Here is a 10,136-nt window from a genome sequence, read left to right as displayed (position 1 = left end):
AAGTCGTGTAGCCCAGCGCATCTTGCCAAAGGACGTCATCCAGAAGTGGCAGGGGGCAGAGGAAGAGGCGCCCACTGTTGGCTCTGCCCATGGCCAAGCAGCCTGGGACATCACCCTTGACCGAGCTCCCATCTTTCGAGCAGCCAGCCCTAGGTGAAAGGACACAACCGGAGAGCTGTGTGCATTGCAGAAAATGATGATTTTTTTTTTCTTACAGTGAATATGCTTGTATCCTGGTAGCTGTACTCTGCTACAGCCAGTCCCATAAATCCTATCTAAAAAATAATGCGACCCAGTAGAATACCAGTGCATTGCTTACAATTTCTGCCCGAGAGCTAAATTTTTCATGTGAAAATGCATAAAATTCATAAAGCACATAAAGTGCTCTGCACCAGTTTTTATGAGGATGTTCACTGTCATTTAACAAAGGATAACAATAGTAAATCCATAAGGGTGGGAGTTTAGTAAGTTTGCCGTGGAACATAAATTACCTAGTTGTTTAGGTAATTACCTAAATTAACTATGCAATTCACATTACTTTGCATAAATTATGTGCTTTAGCCTAATGAATCCCCTTTATTTCTGATAAACGCCTTTGCCTAATCTTCATTGATCCACCCGGCACCAGTCCCTGCTGCCCTGCACCTCGCTGCGGCTGAGCCGGGAGCTATGGGCAGGTGCTGGCCACAAGCAGGTCCTGCCATCGGGTTCACCCCTCTCCCTTCAGCATCAGCACGTCCCGGAGGCCTGTTCCTGTGGCTCAAGGGATGTTCTCCTTGTGCTGGGTGGGTGCACGGCAGGTGCTTTGCATTCTCCCCATCACCTGTTTGTCATCCAATTAACACCGCTAATGGTATCAGCACCTTCCCACGCGCCCAGCCTCCAGCCTTGTATAAAGCAACTGCTCCGTGGGGGCTGCTGGCTTGATGCTGGATGTTGGGCAGCATTGTGGCTTCTTAGCTAGTGACCAAGTTGATGCAGGTAGGCTAAGGAGCAGGACAGAGGGATCCGTGTGGTGCTGCACGCATGGAGGTAGGTGCTGGCTGCTCCAGCAGCTGTCTTGCTCGCAAGTATGAGCACAGCCAGGTGCAGTGTTTGCACTTAGAGGGTGGCTTTGCATTCAGGGAGCGTTATGGGTAGGTTCACGTGGCGTTTGGCAAGAAGTTTGCTGTCAGTGCCGTTGGTGGGGCAGAAGGAAGAGCTTAAGAAGAAGGCACAGATAAATTATTCACTCGTGCTTCAGTTTATCCCTGTCTGTGCTCAGCACAGCAAACTTGTTTATAGATTTAATCTTTGTTTGTATTTAAAGGTGCGTGCGTAAAAGCGTACATGCAAACATAAAAAATGTTTGGTTTGAAGGTAGAGCATATTAGTCAGAGAAAAAAAAATCTTGCTCCTTAAGTAGCTTCATCTTCATTAGCTGTTATTTGTAAGTCCCCTAGCAGGATGGAGAGGGTATTTTTTATTACATATATATATAATACTATATATTATACATAAAATATTATATATATATCATGCAGTTTTGGTACTTACCAACACTGTAATGTAATAAACTTGTCTCCCAGTACCTAAAGGGGTGCCTACAGGAAAGCTGGGGAGGGACTCAGGGAGTGTGGCGATCGGTCAAGGGGTTATGACTTTAAACTAAAAGAAGGTAGGTTTAGATTAGATGTTAGAAAAAAAATCTTTACTCAGAGTGGACTGAGGTTCTGAGTATCATCGGGGCCCAGGCTGCCCCGGGAGCTGTGGGTGCCCCATCCCTGGCAGTGCCCGAGGCCAGGCTGGGCTCCTGGCTGCCCGCACACAGCTGTGCCTAGAGCTGCCCCCTGAGCAGGGGTGCCTCACCTGGGTACGTGATGGTCGGGGAAAAAACAAAACAGCCTCTGTAGGCTCTGTCCCAGCTTTGTTCTCTTCACCTCGAGAGCCGGGGGTGTTAATCTGCGTTTGCCTGTTTAGATGCAAAGTGTGCCCTGGCCCTCAGGGCCGGACCCAGAACCGAGGGATGCGCCCAGCTGCTGCTTGAGCACCTGCTCTCACCTCGAGCTGTGGGAGCTCGGGCTCCTGGAGCATGTCCTGCAGCCAGGGGCTGCGAAGCCCGCGCTGGGTCTGCCTGTGCCAGCAGCACTCTGGTGGTAGTGCTGTGCGTCCCCTGGGCACCGTCCTTGGGCCCCCAGCACCAAGCTGCTGCCTTCTGGGCTGGGGTCGGTGCTCCCTGGGGAAATGGCACGTGGGGCAACTCCTCCTCTGCTGCTTCAGGGGTCTAAGGACCTCTAGATGCGCTGGAGATCTCGTTAGGCTGATGCACGCTGATGGAGAGAAAGCAGACGAGCTGGCAGCTATGCAAAGCTTCCATGTTTTCAGCATTTGGTTTTCTTAAAGTGGCTGTAATGCTGCTTGTTTGCCCATAAAGAGCATGGGGGAAATTAAATTTTGGAAGGTGTAACTGATATGCCTGCAGACAGGATGTAAAAGGTTGCAGTGCCGTTTGCATATTGTCCATCTGATTCTTCCCTTGGTAAATTATGTTATTTTCATTTTCTCTTATTATAACTGCAACTTTATCCTAGCTCATGCTTTCATCTGTCAGTCGGCATCTCCGATGGCCAAGGATAATTCATTTTAACTGCAGCTGCTCCTTGCACTGTGGTGCTGTGACTCACTGGTTTATGTTGTAATTCAAAACACATTCCACCCAAAAGATGACATTTTGGGTGCTGTTCTGCTAGCACAGTGCGATGGAAGTTATAGCTCCTGTTTTCTTTCATAACAAGTTCATCCCTGGTCAGAGGAGATCAAGCTGAAATATAAAGCCTGTAATTATCAATAATGTATTTTGAAGTAAACCAAAATCCACTCTCTATTAGTGTCATATGTTTAAAGCAGTTTTCTGGCTAGATGAGGCAATTCCTTAAAGAGAGTAATATTGCAGATATGATAAATATGATAATTTATTTTTGGCCTGGCAATTTTGTGTTATCTGTGCACACAAGTACCTCCTTGGCTGATTGCTTGAAGTATTAAAGGGAATAAAACCTGGTGTCAGGCATCAGAGCAACTGTGAAATGGGGCCAGATTTCTCATATGTATATATATATGCATGTATATATATTTATTATATATTTACACACATATTTGAAATGGCATCACAGTGAAAACATGCTGAAAAGACTGGAAGCTTCTATAATCTCAGTTTATTACTAGGGCAGTACAACAAAGTTGGCAGGTAAAAATGCATTACCTAGAGATATTTTTCCAAAACTTTCCAGCACTGCAGCTTTCCCACCAAGTAAAATCTAAGTGGAAGATAAGTCATTTTTTTTCCTAGATGTGCCTCTGTTGGCCCTGGCTCTGGGCACCCCTGTGGGGCAGCTGGGGGCTGCAGACTCCTTGGGGTACGACATCCCTGTGTGTTGGCAGGGAGCACCCTGAGCCTTTTTACCCCACCTGCTGCTGGGTCAGGCGCTGCTGCTGCTGGGGGAGGCAAGAGCAGGATGCGTGCCTCCTCGGTGGGGAGGTGCTGGTGCCCCCAGCATCTCCCCAGCACTGCCGCAGCTATTGCTTTCAGGGCTATTCCTAACGGTTTACCTTCCATCCACTTGAAGGACCATATTTCAGTTTTATCCACACTACTAATAAGGGGTTTAAGCATGCTGGCTGTATAAAATAGTGTCATTTTTCTTCCTTCACCGAGTAGTGATGCCAGACCTTAATGGAGAGTTGTAACCGGCTTGCTTTCTCTCTCATTTAAAAAAACAGCTTACATCGAAGCTGGGAGATGTAAAAGGCTGACATCAGATTGTGTTCATTGATCATGTCCCTCGTTTCATTAGGCGTTCGTGGCTTTTACGTCCTGTGGCTTGTATCACTTTTATTTTGCAGAAATTGTTTGGAAAGTAAGCAAAGAAATGCCTTTGTGTCCCAGCGATGCTCAAGTGTGTGTTCCGCCCCCGTGTGAGTTGGAGTTTGCCTGTTTGTTGTATCTCATTCCACATCTCTCAGGGCTCGTGGCATTATAAGCATGGGATGTATGGTGATTTCTAATGCGCAGAAATGGCTGCTAGTCTGAAGAAAAATATTTTGCTATTCAGGAGAAATAGAAAATGAGAAGATGGGAAGCACAGAAGTTCTATACATACATATCTGTATCCCTTTCTGCATATCACCTTGTACACAGACCTAATTTGACTTGATTTCCAGTTTTCACCTGTCTAAATCTTAACTTTACTTCCACATAGCTCATTCCAAGAGGCAATCAGCAGTTGTGCTTGTGATTTATGGATGGCCATCCTCTTGCTGGAGGAGAGGTTTCCTGGGCTGGGCAATGGGAAACCTCATGGGACAGCCAAACCAGGACTCGGGGACTTCCCTCTTTTCCCCCGAGAAATTTGCTCCTCACAATTGGGTTAATTAGTCCAGCTGGACGGTGCATCAAAATCCACGTTCTTCCTGCAGGATGTCCTCTGAGGCAGTCGGTGCCTGTTCTTCTGTTGCTTTGTGCCTTTGGGAAGTCCAGTAATGCCGTGGAATCCAAGCTGCGAGGCCTCCAGCACCAACCTTTTGGTTGGTTTCTTGCATGACTCTGAAATCTCTCTTGGTGTTGACACAATTCTTTTTTTAAAGACAAAGGCATGTTATGGTATATCTCTGTACTTCTAAAAAGGATTAGAAAGTAGGTCATGAAATACAGATGAAAAAATTATGAAAGAAAACAATATTATTTTTCTGGACCAATATCTTTTTTCTCTTAAAGTTCATTTTTTTCTATTTTATATTAAAGATAATGGCAAGATACCAATAGAAAATGTTTTATATCTGTGTCTCTCTAAGTACAAAAATCGATCTCTAGAAAGAGTTAAGAAGAAAACAGCTTCCTGGAGGAGCCAAGAGTATGTGCCAGAGCAAGTGATCCTGCTCAAAATATACTGGGAATAAACACTTCGATAAAAACTCCTAGAAACTAAACGAGTGTCAGATAACACCCAATATCTCCAAACACACTGATAACCGCTGTGGTAAGTCTAGATATAACACAATGAGAATCTGGATAAGTAATTGTTTAATATCACTTTTTCCTATTTTAAAAGCCAAGGCTTCAGCTGTGCCTTTTAAATGGCGAGGGCAGTGTGCTGGGCTGAGTCACGTTTCCAAAGCAATCGACGTGATGGGGGATTTAGGGCTCCAGAATCTGCAAGTGCTTCCTCTGTGGGACTCCTTGGCAGCTCAGCAATATATCACCTCTTCCTATAAGTCTGTCTTCTGCAATCTCTAAACAAGTAAAATACATTTTTTACTCCCATATCCAAGTCCCTAAATAACCCGAAAACTCATTTAACCACCACACTAATAAAATGTAATTCTAATGGATAAGAGGGGGGAAAAAGAGAGAAAGCAAGCTGCTGGAGCTGCTTTTTATCAAATCCTGACAGTTTGACAAAAACAAAGCATTTTGGGGGGTAGGCTCTTAGATTTTGGCCAGATTCCCCCTAAAATAAGTCAGAGCTCTGAAGAGAGCCTGCCTGTCGTATTTTGGCTCTGGCAGCCCAGCCTGCCTCAGGCAGCCTCTGAAGGTGCAGATCACCTGGTGTAATCCTCTGCTCAGAGGGCTGACTTCAAGGATATCGTGTTTTTCAGGACCCTGTCAAACTGGCCTTTGAAAATCTCCAAAAATGCTGAGTTTGCCCAACCCTTCTGGGTAACCTCCTCCAGTATTTATTTCTGTCACTGTAAGGAGGGATTTTTCCCTATGTGTATTTGGAATCCACCATTTTGCAACTTTTGACTCTTTTTTTGTCCTCTTTTGAATTTTTCATTTTTGTTTTGTGGTGAAACATGCTTGTTTTTATTAATTCAGAATTAGGAGTAAAAACATATACAGATTTCTTTTTATTAAAAAGCTCCTCCACAAAACAGAGGAGTCATGTTCAAAAGCAAATACAGAGGCTGCATGTGCTCAGATCCATCCAATTGGTCTTCTGGGGTCTCAGTGGACCTCTGCATGAGCAACAGGGTCTATCCCGGTGAATGTGACTGTAAGAATAGTTCAGGGATCATAAAATGGGATCAGAACATGCATATAAAATAATAATTCTTAAACTTATTAAGGTTCCTTCATATAAAATCCCATTTACATCCTTTATTTTCTATTGGGAAATTAAAGATTTCTAGTAGTAAAATTTTTTATTCTTGGGAGACTTAGCATTTGCAGCCTTCTGCTTTCAGCATCTCTGTAGCAGGCCAAAGAACAGGGCCAAGTAAGAGTTGGCCATATTCTCAGATTAAAAACCATCACCAGCTGAAATCCCCCCGGTGGTGCCTCCTGCTATACCTCTAGCCCAGGTATGCTGACATGGGGCAAAGAAGTTCTTATTCTGACACAGATTCGAAAAGCAGAGCAGATGGATTTTTGTTTAGCGTGGTTCCCATATCATAATCAAAAAGGACAAATCAAGCTGAGCATTTCTAAAAGGATCCTAGGAGCTCTGACACCACGCCGCTGGGGGTAACCGAGCATGGGGACTCCAACTCACAGTCCTACAGCAAGCTTACACAGATCACGTCGTGCTTTGGTTTTAATGCCTGTTTTACAGGTTCCACGTGTTCCGCATTGCCATATCACAGAATAGCCAAGGTGGGAAGGGACCTCCAAAGATCATCTGGTCCAACTCCCCTGCCGAGCAGGATCACCTGGAGCACTTTGCACAGGATGGCACCCAGGGGGGTTTGAATATCTCCGAAGAAGGAGACTGCACAACCGCTCTGGGCAGCCTGTCCCAGTGCTCTGTCACCCTCCCAGTAAAGAAGTGCCCCTTCATATTCAGCTGGAACCTCCTGTGCTTAACAAAATATTTTTGAGAAGCTAAGCCTAGCAAGCTCCACTGAAATCAATGATTTAAGCCTATTTAAGCCATAAAGAGTTTGCATCTGAGCTTCAGTATGGAAAGTTTCCATAATGAGTTCTGACCAGAATACTTGAACCCTTTGGACTCGGTGGTAGCAAATAGGTAGGAATTTGTGTATATTAGGAGTTCTGGAAAAAAATTCAAACTATTTTCCTGTGCTGTCAAGAGCCATCAGTAGATGTCAACGTACAGTGCCAGAAGTACTATAAATTCCAGAGTAACAATATAAAGGCATTTTTTGTATCCTAGGTGACCACAATTTTCTTCTGCAAATACTGAAAAGCAATTCTTTGCCCCTGTGTCACCAGCTGCGTGGAGAAGCACTTAATACCTGTGCTGGATGGATGGCGAGCAGCCACCACCCCCTGTGCTGAATGGTGCTCGGCAGGGAGCAGTGAGAGCAGTGACCTCTGCAAGGTGATGTGCCTGCGCTTCACCAGACAAAGGGTGAAGCATTTTTTTACCTTATTTTTTTACCATACTTTTACCTTATTCTGATGTGTTAAAATATATGTGCTGCTGTTTTTTATGGAAATGTTTAGGTTTGGCAAGCTACTGAAAATACTCCCTGTTAATTATGTTATTTCCAGATGGCATGAGGGGTCTGGCATGGGGGTGTTGGTGGGAGAATCGTTACAAGATGACATTACAAGAAGATGAGCTGGGCGCTGATTTAGGGTGGGGACGTAAGCTGGAGCTCTTCCTCCTGAGCCAGAGCTGCCTCGCAAGCTGCCTTTGCTCTGCCTTTCTCCAGGGAACCTCAAGGATGGTGAAACGACTCCAGAAAATATAATCTGAGGCATTTTTAAAGACGAGTCAGCTGAGAACATTGGTCAACCACTGATTATGATGAAATTCTAGTTTCTAATCAGAAAAAGATCACTGCTGTAATTTTAATTTTTCATAAGCTGTACTCTAAAATGCAGATTCATAAACCAGTTCATTTAAGCCCAGCTGAGCTCTCTTTGTATTTTACAAGCTATTATGGGCAACAGATAATATTAAAATGAATATTGAAAATATTAGAAGTATTTTGTTTCCCTCCTTACTCCTGAGCAAGCAAGAGCACACTTGTTGTTCTCCTCGCATACATGAGTAAATTCAAATACTTTTAAGCTGTGTGGTTGATGCATTTCATCTCACAGCTATGTGATCTTCTGTCTTGTCACCATCTGTACAAAGGTTTCTTTGTGGCCGCCTGGTTTCTCTCTCCTGTGGGATAGGGTCCGGGTGATCACGGTCCCCTGCCTGGCATTGAAGGTTTGGGGCTGCCCGGCAGGGTGGGTGCTGGGTCCCATCCCTCCCACCACCCAGAGACATGGGCAGGTGGCCCTTTGACTTCAGGTAGGTCAGGGTAGATAGGACAGAGGAAATATTGCCTCCCTGGGTTTATAACCTGCAATTTTCCTACACAGGAGGATGAAAATATCCTAGAAAAGGAATGCAGACTTCCAAAGGTCATGGGGGACGACACAGTGGGATCTGACAGGGCAAGAGAAGAAATATCGCCCAGGTGAGGCTATTTCTCAGCTCAGTTTTCTTTGGGTATCTATTACAATGTTCCTCCAGGTTTAATTGCTGACAGTAATTAACTATGTAGGTGGCTGTCTTTAATCATCCCATTTAATGAGTCAGCCCATACTGCAAATGGTTGCTAGAGATAATGCTGTGCTTCCATTTTTTTTCTCTGGTTATCATCTAGTCCACCCTAAGTTCCTGCAGCAGCAATTTGGTGCGACCCTTCCTTGCTCTCTCCTGCTGCGTGGAGCCACCCTATTTATTAACTTTCCCAAAAGTCCTCTCTGAGGCCTGATAATGTCTGCCAGAACTGGCAGGGGAGGCTCAGACACTGGGACATGCTGCTGGTTTCCTACAGGTAAGCTGAGGAACAGAGAGAACATGCTAATACAAGCAGATGGGATGGTTTGGTCTTGACAGCTGATAAAGTTAATTGCTACATCTTGATGCTGGGCATTTGTGATGCTTTGTCAAAGAAGATATCAGCTATGAAAATCCGAATTTGTCAGTCATCCAAAAAAATGGATTAATGAGAGAGAAAAGACACAATGTTTGTTATAGCTAAAGAAACCCCAGGTGAGGATTAGGTAGTTTAGATTTATTTTTTTGTTAGAACACAGTGAAAATTGTGTGTGGTTTATAAGACTGTTTCTGCTGCTGACAGGAGCTTATGGGCGTGTGACCGCAGCAGAGGGTCCCTCCCTGAAGCGCTGACGCCGGGCCCCCCATGCCGGCTGTCCCGGGAGCCCCGCTCGGCTCCCCGCAGGGCTGAGGACAGGGAGCACACCGCAGCCAGCTCTCACCCTCCTGCGCTGCGCCCGCGCTCAGCCTCGGCTCTTCCCCATCCGGATGGGTGCGCGAGCTGCGGGGGGCAGGGTCCGTGTGCGATCTGAAATATAACATCACTTGGTTTCCTCTTGTTTGTTTTTCAAACTGGTCACACTTTTATTCTTTAAGACACTTTCACCTTTGCTTTGTTTGAAACATTTTTCCCTAACAATGTAATTACTCATAAAACACAGCAGACCTTTCCATTCTGCAAACCTTTGCAGTTTTGTTCCACGATATCTTAGCTAGCGTTTGACATAAAGCACTGATTAATAAAGAAATTTTGGTTGAATATGTTTTACCCATATGTGTGGCTGTGTATCTGTGTGTGAGTATCTTTTTAGTTTAAATCAGTTCCCTAAGAGAGAGGAAGTCATTCAAGGTAGTAGCTACGTAGTAAGCTACATTCTCACCCCTTTGCTTTACAGAACTGTCATGAGAATTAATCAGCTGGTACACCTTGGCATGGAATTAAAATATTCTATTAAAAAAAACAACACACACAAACAAAAATAACAATAAAAGGATATATTTAATACTAAGTACATAAAAAATAGGAAAGCCTGGAGCAAAATGCATCAGTTCTTCTGTTTTGTTGAGATACTAAGAAGCAGTCACATCATCGAAACCAAATGCTGAACATGCTGTTTTCATAACATAGAGTAATAGGAAATGATTTTATTACTGTGTGCTTAATTCTAATAAATGATTGTCTGTATCTTCTAAGATGACATGAAATGATGATATATTGTAAAACACAAAAAATAGAGATATAAAATCAAATTTCTGGGGGTTGTCATAAAATTTGTTCCCACAAAAGCAGTGTGGGGTTATAACATATCATACAGCTCATGGCACTTTGACATGTCTTATTACTGTTCTTTTCTG

General features: G+C 44.3%; 1 long non-coding RNA gene across 4 annotated transcripts; it reads left to right on the top strand.

Annotated features, from left to right (window-relative positions):
- The first annotated feature begins 883 nt into the window (after window positions 1-883).
- Window positions 884-9,548, top strand: LOC308197350. Of its 4 annotated transcripts, none has more exons than XR_013952845.1 (5): window positions 884-1,032; window positions 7,152-7,319; window positions 8,318-8,415; window positions 8,605-8,778; window positions 9,085-9,548. It is a non-coding gene; the product is annotated as an uncharacterized lncRNA (long non-coding RNA). The 4 variants fall into 4 exon arrangements; XR_013952847.1 differs by having other exon boundaries at window positions 7,152-7,349; XR_013952844.1 differs by lacking the exon at window positions 8,605-8,778.
- Window positions 9,549-10,136: the final 588 nt, after the last annotated feature.

This window comes from Anser brachyrhynchus (genome assembly GCF_964034855.1).
Source record: "Anser brachyrhynchus genome assembly, chromosome: 6".
In the NCBI taxonomy this organism is placed as follows: Eukaryota; Metazoa; Chordata; class Aves; order Anseriformes; family Anatidae; genus Anser; species Anser brachyrhynchus.
The sequence above is the reverse complement of the archived record's forward strand: the minus strand, read 5'-3'. Positions and strand labels throughout refer to the sequence as shown.